Here is an 18,223-nt window from a genome sequence, read left to right as displayed (position 1 = left end):
CCAGGTTTCCATCGATGCAGTGTGTTGTTGTCAGCTCTTTGAGGTAGGTGGACGCATCCCACGGGAATTGATCGGCTGATCGCGTCGTCCGACACTCCAGGTGGGGCCGAGTAACAGGGGAGGCTCCGCTGCCACTTCCAGCTGCCGGGGGCCCGGGCTGTCGATTGGGTCGGGCCCCGAAGCCGACACTTAATCCCAGATGGCCATGCTCCTTGCTGAAATAAGTCCTTAAGCCGAGCCACAGTTGCGGAGGCCTCCGCTCCAGCCGAGCCTCGGGCTCGATTTCCGAGGTCGGTGGCGGAGGCCTCACTTCCGGCAGCTGTGGATGGCCACCAATGGGGCTTTACTGTGGTCGCTCCGGGGAAGTGTCTGGGGCACCTTGAGGTCTCCGCCGTCACTTCTGTGTGGTCGTCCTCTCCGGAGAGGTGCTGGTCGGAATGGGTCGTGTCTCCAAGCGCTCCAGCATGGTAGCAGACCACGGGTCTCCAGGAATGTGGTGGGCCTCGCTGGTCGGGTCCAGGTGCGGTCCGGAGTTTAAGAAGCAGTTCTGGTGCAGTGTCTCCAGCTGGGTTAGTAGCTTCACCAGGGTGTTGTTGATCTTTATCTTATTAAATTGGAGGTTTAGAAGGGTTTCTCGGGTATAGGACAGTGGAGAGGGCAGTTTGCTCGGGAGAGCACACGCAAAGTCGCCAGTTATGACAGAAACAGGCTATTCAACCCAATCCATTCCACCACCTGTCCATCACTTAGTTCCTTGTCTTTTTTCCTTATCTATCGGTCTAACCCTCTATTCCCTCCTCTCTCAGATACTTATCCAGTCTCTCCTTGAAATGTACCTACCCCATTTCATTCCACCACTCCCCGAGTTCCACAATCTCTCTCGTAAGTGAGCAAAGTTTCTCCCAAATTCCTATTGAATTCTTGATCTTCTCCATAAGTGGAAACATTCTCTCTCTATCAATCTTCAGAATGAGAGCTTTGGTGATAAGGTATGCAGGGTTTGTGGGAAAATCTTAATACTGGCCAATGGTTCAACAATATAACAAGGCTCCCCAAGTCAGCTAACAGGGTGGCAAGTCATTACTGATAGTGTTTCAGTTTATACATCATTAATGAGTGAGGCATGGTAGGTCAGTCCAATCAAATGGAATGCACACCCTGCACCAAGTGGGAATACACTCAAAAACTTCTATAGTTGTACTGTGGAGAGCATTCTGACAGACTGCATCACTGTCTGGTATGGAGGGGCTACTGCACAGGACCGAAAGAAGCTGCAGAAGCTTGTACATCTAGTCAGCTCCAAAATGGGCATGAGCCTACAAAGTACTCAGGACATCTTCACGAAGCGGTGTCTCAGAAAGGCAGCGTCCATTATTAAGGACCTCCAGCACTCAGGGAATGCCCTTTTCTCACTGTTACCATCAGGTAGGAGGTACAGAAGCTGGAAGGCACACACTTAGCGATTCAGGAATAGCTTCTTCCCCTCCACCATCTGATTCCTAAATGGACATTGAATCTTTGGACACTACCTCACTTTAAAAAAAAATACAGTATTTCTGTTTTTGCATTTTTTAATCTATTCAATATACATAATTACTTGTTTATTATTATAATTATTTTTTTCTCTGCTATATTGAACTGCTGCTGCTAAGTTAACAAATTTCACGTCACATGCTGGTGATATTAAACCTGATTCTGATTACAGATGCTTCCACAGGCAACAGCATGTTCAGTAAGTATTTCCTGCTGCAGCAGCTTGGAGCTTCAGATTTTAGATTTGGAGTAACTATCCACATAACCATATAACAATGACAGCACGGAAACAGGCCATCTCTGCCCTTCTAGTCCGTGCTGAACTCTTACTCTCACCGACCTGCACTCAGCCCATAACCCTCCATTCCTTTCCTGTCCATATAGCTGTCCAGTTTAACTTTAAACAACAACATCAAACCTGCCTCATCCACTTCTGCTGGAAGCCCGTTCCACACAGCTACCACTCTCTGAGTAAAGAAGTTCCCCCTCATGTTACCCCTAAACTTTTGCCCTTTAACTCTCAACTCATGTCCTCTTGTTTGAATCTTCCCCACTCTCAATGGAAAAACATATATTAGGCCTCAATCCCTTTAGATTTCAAGCCTTATCTTTGTAAATATTCTCCAACTCTACCACCTCCTCCATCCCCTCTCCACTGTCATTTTATAAAAATGAGACAAAACTGTATGCACAGTTATACAACTCTACTACCTTTCAATTCTATTTTTTTAGAAAGTAGTACAAGGGTTTGATACACTTTTTTAAAAAAACAGCTTTTATAATCTGTGGCACAACTTTCAGTGATTGGTATATTGTACTCTGAAATCACTTTGATCCTCTACCCCACCTGGATCTGTACGTTCCAAGTAGTTAGTGCTATCCCCATTTTCCAATCTGTGTAGGAATTTACAGGCTGTATACAAGTTGGCCATCCACAGCTTGGTGAGGACCTGTATGCTCATTTCTGGCTATACATACTACTCATTAAGTTGTGAAATGGATAAGTTACCAAATGATATACAAGAATACGAATACTTTTTCCTGGTCTGCTGCACTCCTGACAAAATGGAAACTTTGACAGGAGAAACCGTGGAAATTGAAAGGTATCAAACCACTGCTTACAAACACTGTGTGGTGCAGCCAAATGTCACTTCAAACAAGCGGTCACAGAGAGGAAGGAAAATCTTTAACTGTGTAGGAATTAAAAGTCACACTCAAGATTAATTTGGTAGAGAAACTCCAAAACACCAGTGTTCTGGCAAGCTCAGGGAGGGGCCAACCTATTTTTGATGAAGAACAAAGTATCAATTATTGTGGAGTTATTTAGAAAGTGTGGTTAACAGTTGCTGAAGTACAAGTTCCAGTAACTCATTTTGAGAATACAGTGGATTCCGGTTAATTGAGATACATCCAGACTAATACATTTTGGCCCAATTAAGCAGCTGCCCTAACTAATTCATGGAAATAGTTCAAAAGATATCAAAAAGATAAACTACAGTTTAACTGAGTAACAAGTTATGTATTTAATTGAAGTACAGAACAAAATTGAAGCACTACCAATACCACTATAGTATTATAAAACTGTGTCTTAGTTCCTAATAATTATCGGCAGAGGAATTCGCCCAGAGTATGCTGCCGTGTTCTTTTGATTTACTGTAAATGAACAAGATCAGTGCAGACATCTAGTGCAGATAATGGACTACTTTTTTACAACGTTTTAACAATTGCATCCTCTAAGTCTTCATTTTCATTGTAATGTTCAAGATTATTGTTGATACCTTCACATTCTTTGTAGTTCCTATCATGAAGTCATGAAGTTGCTTTATTTTCACTCCTGGCCATTTCTGTCATTTTCAAGCCTGAATGCTTGAAATCGCAGTGAGCAAAACAGTTCTGAATTGTCTTGCTACTTATTTCTTGCCAACTATCAGTGACACAAATAACTGCTTCTTGAACAGAAACATATGCAACTGATGCTATTTAAAAATTGTTTGCTCTAAACACAGTGTAATTCTAATGGCCACACAAGTGCATGCGACTGGCGCTAGTTAGAAACTGCTCGGCAACAATCTCCTGTCCCAAATAAATGCAGTAAACCCTTGCTATTTTCTTGATAAGCTTTTGTTCTTTAAGTGTTTACCCAAATAAGTAGCTGCCCCGATTAGCCAATGGCTCAAATAACCAGAACCACTGTATCGCATAGTAATAAACAACAACTCATCTCGAGATGGTAGATTGTGAATTCAACTCTCATTTCAAAAGATTTTTGCACAGAATCTCGGCTAATGCAAGATTTGGAAAGCATTTTACTGCCCAAGGTGCCATGATTTGGATCAGACTTTACAGAAGGCCTTTCACATGAATATTAAAATTTCTACAAAGCACCACGGTGTACTCTTTTCCCTCCTGGTGAATATTCCCCCAAAACAACATCACTGAAACATATTGGATTTTGTGTGTCTCAATACAGGTTATTTCTTCAGCAGTTTGAACGGGGCACGAATGCGCAAGCGCATGGAGGTCGGCCAGTGAGAACAGCAGTAAGAGTTTAAAACCGAGCAGAGTTCAACAGGTGACGGTTTTTTTTCTTCAGTGGGTTGAACAGGGCGCGACTGTGCAACCGCGTGGAGGTCACCCAGTAAGAACAGCGGGAAGAGTTTAAAAAGACAGATTTACAGAGCGGGCGACGGAGTAGCGGGAGACAGAGCAGGAAGACTTTGGCTCAACGGGGCTTAGGTGATAAGGTGTCGAGGCAAGGTAGGTTATCTGTTTAAAATAAAGACAAAGTACGTGTATGAGCCCAGTTTTCTGTGCTCAGTGCCAGATGTGGGAGGTCCTGGAGACTACTGGCCTCCTGGACGACCATATCTGCACCAGGTACGTTGAGCTGCAGTTCTTTAAGAGACCACATTAGGGAACTGGAGCTAAAGCTCCATGACCTTCATCTGGTCAGGGAGAGTGAGGAGATGATAAAGAGGAGCCCGTCACCCCGGGACCACAGGAGACAGAGAAGTGGGGAATAGTCAGGAGAGGGAAGGGCTAGAAGCAGGTACTAGAGAGTACCCCAGTGGGTGTCCCCCTTAACAATAAGTACTCTTGCTTGAGTACTGTTGGGGGAGACAGCCTACCGGGGGGAAGCAACAGTGGTTGCGCCTCTGGCACAGTGTCTGGCCCTGTGGCTCAGAAGGGTAGGGAAAGGAAGAGGATGGCAGCAGTGATAGGGGACTCGATAGTCAGGGGGTCAGACAGGCAATTCTGTGGACGCAGGAAAGAAATGCGGATGGTTGTTTGCCTCTCAGGTGCAAGGGTCCGGGATGTTTCTGATCACGTCCACGAAGTGGGAAGGAGAACAGCCAGGGGTCGTGGTACATATTGGTACCAAAGACATAGGCAAGAAAAGGATGTCCTGAAAGCAGAGTACAGGGAGTTAGGAAGTTGAGAAGCAGGACCTCAAAGGTAGTCATCTCGGGATTACTGCCTGTGTCACGTGACAATGAGTATAGGAATAGAATGAGGTGCAGGATAAGTGCATGGCTGAGGGATTGGAGCAGGGGGCAGAGATTCAGATTTCTGGATCATTGGGACCTCTTCTGGGACAGGCGTGACCTGTACAAAAAGGATGGGTTGCACTTGAATCCGAGGGGGACCAATATCTTGGCGGGGAGGTTTGCGAAGGCTATTGGGGAGGGTTTAAACCAGAATTGCTAGGGGGTGGGAACTGAACTGAAGTGACGGAGGAAAGGGAGGTTGGCTCACAAATAGAGAAAGCTTGGAGACAGTGCAAAAGGGAGGATAGGCAGGTGATAGAGAAGGGACACACTCAGACTGATGGTCTGAGATGTGTCCATTTTAATGTGAGGAGTATTATGAACAAAGTGCATGAGCTTAGAGAATGGATCAGAACTTGGAGCTATGATGTTGTGGCCATTACAAAGACTTGGATGGTGCAGGGGCAGGAATTGCTACTTCCAAGTGCCAGGCTTCAGATAGGACAGGGAGGGAGGCAAAAGAGGTGGGGGCGTGGCACTGTTGATCAGAGATATTGTCACAGCTGCAGAAAAGGAGGAAGTCATGGAGGGGTTGTCTATGGAGTCTCTGTGGGTGGAAGTATGAAATAGGAAGGGGTCAATAACTCCACTGGGTGTTTTTTTTATAGACCACCCAATAGTAACAGGGACATTAAGGAGCAGATAGGGAGACAAATTCTGGAAAGGAGTAATAATAACGGGGTTGTTGTGGTGGGAGATTTTAATTTCCCAAATATTGATTGGCATCTCCCTAGAGTGAGGGGTTCAGATGGGGTAGGATTTGTTAGGTGTGTTTAGGAAGGTTTCTTGACACAATATGTATAGCCTACAAGAGGAGAGGCTGTACTTGATCTGGTATTGGGAAATGAACCTGGTCAGGTGTCAGGTCTCTCAGTGGGAGAGCATTTTGGAGATAGTGATAATAATTCTATCTCCTTTACCAGAGCAGTGGAGAGGGATAGGAACAGACAAGTTAGAGAAACGTTTGATTGGAGTAAGGGGAAATATGAGGCCATCAGGCAGGAACTTGGAAGCATAAATTGGAAACAGATGTTCTCAGGGAATCGTACAGAAGGAATGTGGCAAATGATCAGGGGATATTCGCATGGGGTTCTGAGTAGGCACGTTCCAATGAGACCTGGAAAGGATGGTAGGGTACAAGATCCGTGGTGTACGAAGGCTGTTGTAAATCTAGTCAAGAAGAACTTACGAAAGGTTCAAAAAATTAGGTAATGATAGGAATCTAGAAGATTATAAGGCTAGCAGGAAGGAGCTGAAGAATGAAATTAGGAGAGCCAGAAGGGGCCATGAGAAGGCTTTGGCAGACAGGATTAAGGAAAACCCCAAGGCATTCTACAAATATGTGAAGAGCAAGAGGATAAGACGTGAGAGAATAGGACCAATCAAGTGTGACAGTGGAAAAGTGTGTATGAAACCTGAGGAAATAGCAGAGGTACTTAATGAATACTTTGCTTCAGTATTCACTACGGAAAAGGATCTTGGCGATTGTAGGGATGACTTGCAGTGGACTGAAAAGCTTGAGCATGTAGATATTAAGGAAGAGGACGTGCTAGAGCTTTTGGAAAGCATCAAGTTGGCTAAGTCACCGGGACCAGATGGGATGTACCCCAGGCTACTGTGGGAAGCGAGGGAGGAGATTGCTGAGCCTCTGGCAATGATCTTTCCATCATCAAAGAGGACGGCAGCCCAGGAAATTATAGACCAGTGAGTCTTACTTCAGTGGTTGGTAAATTGATTGGGAAGATCCTGAGAGGCAAGCTTTATGAACATTTGGAGAGGCATAATTAGGAATAGTCAGCATAGCTTTGTCAAAGGCAGGTTGTGCCTTACGAGCCTGACTGAATTTTTTGAGGATGTGACTAAAGACATTGATGAAGGTAGAGGAGTAGATGTAGTGTATATGGATTTCAGCAAGGCATTTGAAAAGGTACCCCATGCAAGACTTATTGAGGAAGTAAGGAGGCATGAGATCCAAGGGGACATTGCTTTGTGGATCCAGAATTGGCTAGCCCACAGAAGGAAAAGAGTGGTTGTAGATGGGTCATATTCTGCATGGAGGTCGGTGGCCAGTGGTGTGCCTCAGAGATTTGTTCTGGGACCCCTACTCTTGGTGATTTTTATAAATGACCTGGATGAGGAAGTGGAGGGATGGGTTAGTAAATTTGCTGATGACACAAAGGTTGGGGGTGTTGTGGTTAGTGTGGAGGGCTGTCAGAGGTTACAGCAGGACACTGATAGAACGCAAAACTGGGCTGAAAAGTGGCAGATGGCATTCAACCCAAATAAGTGTGAGGTGGTTCATTTTGGTAGGTCAAATATGATGGCAGAACATAACATTAATGGTAAGACTTGGCAGTGTGGAGGATCAGAGGGATCTTGGAGTCCAAGTCCATAGGACACTAAAAGCTGCTGCACAGGTTGACTCTGCGGTCAAGAAGGCATACGGTGCATTGGCCTTCATCAATGGTGGGATTGAGTTTAAAAGCTGAGAGGTAATGTTGCAGCTATATAGGACCCTGGTCAGACCCCACTTGGAGTACTGTGCTCATTTCTGGTCACCTCACTACAGGAAGGACGTGGAAACCATAGAAAGGGTGCAGAGGAGATTTACAAGGATGTTGCCTGGATTGGGGAGCGTGCCTTATGAGAATAGATTGAATGAACTCAGTCTTTTCTCCTTGGAGCGAAGTAGGATGAGAGGTGACCTGATAGAGGTGTACAAGATAGTGAGAGGCATTGATCGTGTGGATAGTCAGAGGCTTTTCCCCAGGGCTGAAATGGCTAACACGAGAGGGCATAGTTTTAAGGTGCTTGGAAGCAGGTACAGAGGAGATGTCAGGGGTAAGTGTTTTTTTTTTACGCAGAGAATGGTGAGTGTGTGGAATGGGCTGCCGGCAGCAGCAGTGGAGGCGGAAACGGTTGGGTCTTTTAAGAGACTCCTGTATGGCTACATGGAGTTTAGAAAAATAGAGGGCTATGGGTAAAGCCTCGGTAGTCCTCAGGTAGGGACATGTTCTGCACAGCTTTGTAGGCCAAAGGGCCTGTATTGTGCTGTAGGTTTTCTATATTTCTAATACCATGTTTCCAATATTCCAACAGCAAGCACTCTTCCAAAACACTAGATTGTAAATGTTTTGGCACCCAATTTTTTTTTTTTTTTTAATTTGACCGTGCAACCCTCATAAAACTCAGCTTGATCACATCCTCTGTCAAAAACAACCCATGCAGAATTAACACCATCACAGACACAGCTTCAGCAAATAATGGATATCACCTTAGCTTAACAAGACCCAAAGTCAATGTTACCTTTGAAAAGATTTGTACACCCACAGCCCAAGACAAAATTATGGATTCAGGCCATACACGGGGTCTTAAGCACAATGATACAAGTTGACAATTCGGTGGAATGCTCCCAGGTGCATTCCACCGAATTGTCAACTTGTATCATTGTGCTTAAGACCCCGTGTATGGCCTGAATCCATAATTTTGTCTTGGGCTGTGGGTGAAAGCCCACCTAGAAAGTTTTCATCTTACAAGTCGAATGCTATACCTCTTGGGTGTCTACATAAAACCTAGGGAGTTATTGTTAATGCCTTTACATTGATATTTACCAAGAAGAACTCAGTGGATAGTGGAAACAGAGTGAGACATGCCAATGTGCAGGGATATTTTAAACTGGGCTTGCCAAAAATCATTAGGGTGAACAACTTCCCAGCATCCGATAGCATTTATTCCAGAGTATTGAAATAAGCCAAATGAAGAGATTGAATTAATTGAATTGACTTTATTTCTAACATCCTTCACATACATGAGTAAAAATCTTTTACATTACGTCTCCATCTCAATGGGGCTTTAACAAGGATCCCTATGTTCTCACCAGCAATAGGTGAGGTTCCAAATGACTGGAGAGAAGCAAATATTGTGCCTCTGTTCAAGAAGGGAAAATGGGGACAATTCAAATTATTGAAGGTCAATGAGCCTCATGTCAGTGATGGGAAAGCTACTGGAGAAAATACAGAGGAATAGGATTTATGCAGATTTGGAAAGTCATAGCCTGCTTAGGATCAGTCAGTATAACTGCCAGAACAGGTCATGCCTTACAAACTTGATTGAGTTTTTTTGTGGAGCACACAGAGGTGCTGCTAAGGGCAAGGCAGTGGACATTATCTACATGGACTTCAGTAAGGCATTTGATAAGGTGCTTGGACTCAGAAGTGGCTTAGCTATACATCAATGATTTGGGTGAAAATGAAGATGAGTGGATTTGCAAATTTGCAATTCGTGGAGCTGTGGACGACATCAGATTATCAAAGAATACAGTGAGATATACAGTAGATCAATTACAGCTATGGGCAGAGAAGTGGCAGATGGAGTTTACTCCAGGTAAATGTGAAGTATTGCACTTTGAGAGGTTAAATGGAAGGAGAAAGTACTGTTAACGGTAGATTGATTAAAGGCACAACAGAGGAATCTTGAGGCCCAGGTATACGGTTAATGGTACTTGATTATACAGTTAACAGTAGGTTGATTAAATAGAGGCACAGTGGAATCTTGGAGTCCAGGTACATAATTCACTGAAAGAGCCTATGCGAGCAGATAAGGTGGTAGAGAAGGTACATAGAATGCTTGTCTTCATCAATAGGAATATTGAGTATAAGAATAAGGAAGGCATGCTGAAGTTGTATAAAACTTCAGTCAGACGACACTGGGAGCATAATGTGCAGACCTGGTTGCCCCATTATAGGAATGATATGCAGACTGTGGAAGAGATGCAGAAGTAGTTTACCAGGATGCTGACTCATTTGGGGACATGAGCTACAGACAAGTGAGATAAACTTGGATTGTTCTCCAGAGAGAATCGGAGGCCAAGGGTAGACCTGATAAGAGGTTTTAAAAATTATGAGGGGTATAGATAAGGTAGACAGTCAGAATCTGTTGCACAGGGTAGAAATGTCAAACACCAGAGGACAGTATTTTAAAGTTAAAGGTGGGGACATGAGGGGCAATTTTCTTTTTTTTAAAAAAACACAGCAATAAGTGCCTAGGGAGGGTTACTAGATGTAGTAGTGGAATCAGGCAGTTTGGTAGAGTTTAAGAGGCTTCTAAAGCACAAGACCATAAAATATGGGTGCAGAATTAGGCCATTTGGCCCATTGAGTCTGCTCCACCATTTCATCACGGATGATTCATTTTCCCCTTTCAACTTCAATTTCCTGCCTTCTCCTATAGCCCTTCACACTCTGACTAATCAAGAACCTATTTAGATAAACACGACGAGAATAGAAGGATATGAATGATGAACAGGAGCAGACCATTTAGTGTGGATCAGCACAATATAGCCTGTTTGGTCTTGTACCGTCCTGTGTTAAAAGGTCCACAGGACACCCAATCTTCATTCAGATTAGCATCAAGGAAGGGAAGGCTCTGTTTTACTTGCCACAATACCACACCTCACTTCCAACTATCTCTTTGCTAGACAGGATTTAATCTACAGGCTAAAAAGAAACCATTCAGCTTGTGTTGCCTCTACTACAGGACGAAGATCATGTCAACCAGTCGTTGAGCTGTAATAAGAGACAAAACTTCAGTACGCTCAACATTGGAGGAGCTCTATCATTCACCCATTCAATGATGCATTTAAAGGAATATCAAACCAAAGGTCCTCTATTAACTTCCTCCTGATGCATAGCACTTCCCAAGAACAAAGGACCAAGGCAAAACCTTAAAAAAATATGCTCGTTCCCCATTTCTCAACAAAGGCAGATGCTAATCGTGAATTTCATCATTGCCTTCCATCCTCAGGCAATGTCCCCAAGTGTCTCAGAAAAACGTGCACGAACACTAAGACCTTAAACCTGTACAAAGTTTATGGGAAACCAAGCAACAATGATCCTGATTTTCCTATGTACTTCTGTGACATGGGCAACCTAGAGCAAGCACTTCAAAAGACTAGTTAAATACCAATGCTGCCTCCATAATATCTTCCAAATGCATTGGTAGAATAGGTGAACAAATATCAACCCCCTCTACCAGGTCAACCTCTCAAGTAACATCCTGATTACATCCAGCCAGTGTCGATACAGGCATGACACCAATCTGAAACCAGCATGGAACGCATTATGGCAACATAGTACCATGTAGACCAGGAATTCCCAACCTGGCTCCATGGACCCCTCAGTTAATGGTAGTGTTTCCTGGCATAAAAAAGGCTATATACCGAGCTTCCTTTAAAGATGATAAATATCCCCATCAACTTTCAGGAATCCCTGGTTCACAGCATCAAAATGTAATGGAAGTCAATGGGAACCTCAAAACCCTATACTGAGAACAAACAGAAACACTGTAATGGTAGAGTGCAACAACTCCAAACCTGCCCATTGTTATGAACCTTCTGCACAATGGAATGGAGACTGCCAGCCCCACGTTGGCCACATCAGCCAGTTCAGAACCTATGGAGTGGCTGCAAATCACCATGCATCCCAAGGGTCAGTCTAATCTAGAGAGAGAAGAATCAGCATGATACCCAAGAGCAGTACTGAGGATGTGCTACAAAGAGAGATCAATCTTTAGGATTAAGTTTTAATCCAAGGGCACACTCATCATCTCAAGTAAAAGTGACAGGATCCTGACATACAGTACTTCTAGAAACAGTAGTGAAGTTCTGCTTAATATTCTACTCAGACATCCATGACTGTGGGTCCTCAGATCGGATGTCCCTGTGAACAGGAGGCACAAAGGCTGGTAAATCAGCAAGCCTGAAGTTCGTGGCCTTGAGTTTGGCATCCCATCATGGGCTAATCCAGACACCTATACCAATACTGAAGTTTAAAGGTCAATTAAAACTCTGGCTGTTGAAGCCCAATGACCAAACCCAAAAACCTGAAGGCCCAATAATGAGAGTGAGGTGCGCCAGTGTTGATTGTCAGCGAGGAGGAGATGTTATATGCAATCTGCTGTGATTGTGCATTGATGTTATTTCTGATCCACACTGACTGCCAATTGATGCTATTATAAAGAAGGCACAGTAGCAGCTATATTTTAGTAGTTTGAGGAGATTTGGTATGTCACCAAAGATGCTTGCAAATTTCTACAGATGCACCCTGGAGAACATTCTAATTGGCTGCATAAACTTTGGTATAAGGGGCCACTGAACAGGATCTGAAAAAGCTACAGAAAGGTGCTAGGCAGGTCCATCGTGGAAAATTAGCCTCCCCAGCACAGAGGACATCTTCAGAAAGTGATGCTTCAAAAAAAAACAACAACAACAACCATCTTTAAAAGACCCCCATCATCCAGGACATGCCCTCTTCCTATTGCTACCATCAAGGTGGTGGTACAGGAGCTTGAAGACACACTCAGCAATTTAGGAAAGGTTTTCCCCTCTGATATCAAACTTCTGAATAGACAATGAACCCATGTACACTACCGTACTATATTTTTTATGGCTTCCTTTTTTGCATTACTTATTTTTTAATACTGAACTTCCATCCAGTTGCACTCACCCCCGTCATTGCAAAGTGCTTTGAGAGACTGGTCCTACCACATCTGAAATCCCGTCTGCCCTCTACTCTGGACCCCAATCCATTTGCCTATTGCACCAACAGGTCAACAGAGGATGCCATCTCCATGGCACTTCACTCTGCCCTGACCCACCTGGACAGCCCCAACTCTTACGTCAGAATGCCGTTCATTGACTTTAGTTCGGCATTCAATACTGTGATCCCCTCCAAGCTGATCACCAAACTTCGCCAGCTTGGTATCAGCATATCCCTCTGCAATTGGGCCTTGGACTTTCTGACTAACAGACCCCAATCAGTTAAGTTAGACCAGCATTATCAGGGATGCATCTCACCCTAACCATGGATTCCTCCTCCACTCACACCGACGTGCCTCAAGGCTGTGTGCTGAGCCCTCTTCTGTACTCTCTTTTCACCTATGACTGCGTTCCTGTACATGGTTCTAACTCCATAATCAAGTTCGCAGATGACACCATGGTGGTTGGTCTGATAAGGGAGGATGACGAGACGGCCTACAGGGAGGAGATCCAGCACCCGGCTGCGAGGTGTGCTGACAACAATCTGGCCCTTAACACCCAGAAGACCAAGGAGATCATTGTGGACTTCAGGCACGCCAGGAGTCACACTCATGACCCCATCTACATCAACGGAACTGTAGTGGAGCGTGTATCAAGCTTCAAATTCCTTGGTGTCCACATGTCTGAGGATCTCACCTGGTCCCTGAACTCCTCCATCCTGATCAAAAAGGCGCAACAGTGCCTTTATTTCCTGCGGAGCATCAGGAAAACTCATCTCTGTCCCAGGATACCGACGGACTTTTACTGCTGTACCACTGAGAGCATACTCACCCACTGCATCTCAGTGTGGTACGGCAATTGTCCCATATCAGACCGCAAAGCACTCCAGTGTGTGGTGAAAACTGCCCAGTGGATTATCGGCACCCAATTGCCCACCATTGAGAACATCTACCATAAATGCTGCCTGGGCAGGGCGAAAAGCATTATCAGGGATGCATCTCACCCTAACCATGGACTTGTTATTCTCCACCCATCTGGTAGGCGCTACAGGAGCCTCCGCTCCCACACCAGCAGGCACAGGAAGCGCTTCTTCCCCGAGGCTGTGACACTGCTGAACCTCTCATCACAGCGCTAAGCAGTATTGCATCCATATTGTACTGTCCCAGTACTTTTATACTTGTGTGCTGTAGCATTTTCTTTTATTCGCAGTTATTTTGTAAGTAACACTATTACTTGCATTTCTAGTCAGATGCTAAATGCTTTGTATCTGTACTCGGCATAATGACAATAAAGTTGAATCTAATCTAATCTAATGAAGCATAAGGCTCCAAGTAACTGCTTGCATGCGATTGCAGCCACACCCCTGGTACACCGCTTCGCCAGGGAGAGTAAATCTGGTGAGGGTAGTCTGCAGGTCTCATACCCTGGTGAGATAGCGACGTGTCTGTCCTAGCATGCGAAGGCAACTCTGGTGGACTGAGCAAATGAGGTCAACAGTGAGACCCACTGGCCAGGAAGGCAGTTCTGCAATGCTTTGCAGAGAGCAAAGAGCATGATGAGGCACAGAAAAATCTCACGGTCATCCACTGCAACCAGGAAGGACCCCATTTGCAATGACTACTCATACCACCCGAACTGGACGTCTGAGGTCAAGGGAGTGGAGCTACCCCAGTGCAACGGCTTTTCCACTTTAAAAATTCTCCCACACAGGTCCTCTGTCATCATTGGATACAGCAAATAACCAATCGCTCACATTTAGTATGTACTGCAATGTACTGATGCCACAAAACAACAAATTTCACAACGTGTGCTAGTGATATTAAACCGGATTCTGAAATTTCCTACACTGTAACTGTGCCTGCACTTCAAATATAAACCCGAATCCTTTAAGCAGTAATAGTGCATACGAAATTGTATTTTATGAATTATTTTCAGATCTGTTTTTCTACCCATGTTTGAGAAAAATTGTAATATTCATTTCACCTTAACTTCACATTTTTTTTTAATGTGTAGCATTACAACGTTGACATAGGACTGCTATCAAGCAGAGCAGATGTCTCAGTTTCAATGAACTATGCTCAAAACGGACCAGTGTTGCCTACGACCAAAACAACAAATTTCACGACAGATGCCCCCACCGCCCCAACCCGATGGTCCAGTTTCCTTTTATATCCAAAGACATGTAGGTTGGTAGGTTAACTGGCTACTGTAAATTGTCCCTAATATAGATAGGTGGTAGAATTGTGGGAATAACAGATTAAATAAAATTAGTATTGGATGGGACAGATCAGTGGGCTGGCATTGACCTAATAGGTTAAATGATCTCCTTTAATACCAAAGAAAAAAAATAAAATTGGGTTGTAATCTGCCAGTGGCATATTCTTGACAGGTACACTCGATGTGTATTAACTTAAAGCAAGAGTTGGATCACCCACTGCAGTAGGTCAATCCCACCACTCAACCATCACCCAAAAATGCCACTGTAGTGTTTCTGTGCAGACACTTTCACAATGTACTGCATGATTAGCACTACAATTGATCACACCATTCATGGCTGCTGATTTCCTCTATGATCTGTCTCAATGACTCACACTGGAGGAGTCATTCTGGCATAAAATGACTTAATCATTATCTATGACAATGGATTATCCTGTCACATCCTCATTATCACTGAGTCCCCATATTCAATCCTGATCCTTTTCCCAATCTGGACAGTCTCTTAGCAATTAAATTAAATTAAATTAAAGGCATCTGCGAGACCATGGATCTGCGCCTGAAAAGTCTTCACTCTACAAGGCACAGGCCTGGGCAAGGTTGTATGGACTCCACGACACCGATGTTGTCCAAGGGTTGTCGCAGAGCACTGTGTGGTTAAGGGCTTTGCTCAAGGACACAACATTCTGCCTTGGCTGGGGCTCGAACTCACGACCTTCAGATTGCTAGTCGAATGCCTTAACCACTTGGCCACGTGCCCACACAGTAGCAATATACAAATACAAAAGAGGTGGGCCCATACATACAGTATCAACATGCTCCCATATCAAACTCAATGGTAGTTAGAGGTTTTGCATCTCAATTCCCAATTTTATCCAACCCCCAAGTGTTGATTCACATCAACTCCAGCACTTCACAGCCTTGGCATTCTTAACAGCTTTCATGGCCAACTTTGTGTGGTTGGAAAGACTGTGCAATGTTGAGGCTTGATTGAGCTGCAATTTCCTCCAGTTTAACATCTGGAAACTGTGTCAACATTAAATTATTATCTGCACTTTTAAAGGGTGCAGCTCACAAAAGATGGGCTTTTTTTTAAATCAAAGAAGAACAGGAGTTGCTGGAAATCTAAAATAAAAACTGAACATCCTGATGTTACTCGGCAGATTAAGCAGTATCTCAAGAATTTAACCTTGCAGTCATTGACCCGATATGTTAACTGTCTCCCTCTCCACAGGTGCTCCCTCATTTGTCAGGTATTTCTAACCATTTGATTCACTTAAGGAATTCTTGGGGTGGTGGACGAGCAGATTTATTAACTGGATCTGGGCACATTTTCTACAGAACAAGTTAGGGATGATCTGATTTTAGTTCATACTGTGTTCTGTTAAATGTCATGACTTCACAACAGAGAGGCAGCTGCTGTCTGCAAGGAGTTTTTACGTTCTCCCTGTAACCACATGCGCTTCCTCTGGGGATTCAGCTTCCTCTGGGGATTCAGTTTCCTCACACATTTCAAAGCTGTACAGTTAGGGTTAGTGACTTGTGGATAGTGTTAGTGCTGGAAGCATGCTGACAATTGTGGGCAGATGAGCACAATCCTCACTGACTTAATTTGATGCAAACAATGCTTTCAAAACAATGCATGTAAATAAAGCTAATCTTTATCTTTCAAAGCAATTCCATATTCCCCATGGCTTCATCAAGATCTATGTCTGTGTATTCTTTCAAATTTATTATTCCATGACTTAAGGTCATTACTCGAAACACCCATCCTCAACTGAGGAGGCAGTTAAGTGTCAACCATATAGGTGACCTGGAATCATACGAGGTCACACCAGTCAAGGATGGCAGACTTTGTTTCCTGAAAAGTATTAGTAAACCAGGGAAGCTTCACATAAATCCAACACACTGAAATTAAATTTGAACTTGTATCTCTGGATCAATGGTACAGAACTCTGCCAGTTTATACAGTATGCCCGCCCTGTGGCTGCATCCAGCAAGGTAACCAACATTTTCCTCGGGATACATGGAATTCAGTTACAACATGCATCACTTCGCAGACTGGGTCCTGTTGCAACAAGCATTCTTCCTGAAGACACTTCTAGCTGTAATCTGCATTCTCCTCGTCGATTCACTGGGTTTTGGCTCAACTCGCATGGATAGCCTGCTACAAAGCATCTGACGACAATATACACAGTAATAGTTTGCAAAACAAAGGAGGCTATGGGACAGCAAGGTCTTACTGTCTTTTATAATTCACAGAGCCCTTTAACTCACCTTCCCGAGAATTGAAATAAGTCAATTATATAGTCCATACACTTCAAAAACTTTTTAAAATATCACCTGCTTTCATCTTTTTTCCAAAACAAGTACCAAACATTTCTTTCCCTGGCGAGGACTGCTTAAATTCCATACAAAACACTAAAGCAGTTAATGCCCACCGATGATGAACAGCAGGATAAACCCTCAGCTCACCCTGAACTATGACTAATGGGTTTGAACTGGTTTTGTTCAGAACAGAACGAGCTGCAAAGGAATCTCAACCATTTCCCTTGTAATTATGAGCTTAGCTCACAGGATATTTAAATAGCCGACGATTATATTGGTTGCAGAAAGAAAACAAACCAATCTTAATTCAAGGTGCTGGCGGCACCGCCTTCAAATTAAGAAATATTGAAATAAAAAAAATTAAAACGTGCAACTTTCTTCATGTTAGGGAACGAAATCCAAGACTGAGCGAGGATTCGTGACTTAGTTATTGCCGAACGCCTAGCATTTTTTTTTAAAAAACTTGGTGTGTACAAAAGTTGAAACTGTTCCTCTGTTTGCTAAATAAACACACTGGCCAGTCGGAGACGGGAAAAAAATACTAACAGGCGCCGTGCACGTCTTACTCGCCCTCAATTGTCTGGGAGTGATAAAAACCCTGACTTTTGGGAGTAACCAAACTCACAGCAGCTCCACGGCACTTCCAAAGAGGATTTGGCCCTTTTCCCACCAGTCAGCGGCAATGAGTAGGGCGAGGGGGAATAGAGAAAGCGAGTAGTACATCAACCCAATGTCCGTTCTTATCTACTTGCCGCGCTCGCCCTCCAGGGGTCCCTCCATCCCCCGCCCTGGTCGGAGCGGGAACGACCCCGTCCTCGGCCACCCTCCCCGGGGGACTGCCGTCTGGCACCCTTACACTGGGATCGGGAGCAAGAGCCCAGGTACTCACAACTTGACAGAACTTTTCCTCCCAGCTGCTCTACCGCCCACGGATCCGCGCTACCGCTCTGAAGGGCGACGACCGCACTCACTCCCCGCCCCGCGGCCACCGCCTCGGCCTCCCGCCTCCCGGCCACGCTCATTCGACGGTCTCTCTCCCCTTGCACCAATTGGTTTACAGAATTCT

General features: G+C 44.3%; 1 protein-coding gene across 2 annotated transcripts in view; it reads right to left on the bottom strand.

The window, feature by feature from the left end:
* The window catches only part of LOC134352891 (plastin-3-like), a 142,044-nt gene extending 123,882 nt beyond the window's left edge, over positions 1–18,162 (bottom strand). The window contains exon 1 of one of the 2 annotated variants that reach the window (XM_063060470.1): positions 18,047–18,162. The gene's annotated coding sequence lies outside the window, so the exon portion shown is untranslated. Of the gene's footprint in view, positions 1–17,172; positions 17,192–18,046 lie in introns of those variants that run through there. The other variant, XM_063060472.1, reaches the window with a different exon arrangement.
* Between the last annotated feature and the right edge of the window lie 61 nt (positions 18,163–18,223).

Source organism: Mobula hypostoma, chromosome 10 (assembly GCF_963921235.1).
Source record: "Mobula hypostoma chromosome 10, sMobHyp1.1, whole genome shotgun sequence".
Lineage (NCBI taxonomy): Eukaryota > Metazoa > Chordata > Chondrichthyes > Myliobatiformes > Myliobatidae > Mobula > Mobula hypostoma.
This window is presented reverse-complemented; position numbering and strand designations above follow the sequence as displayed.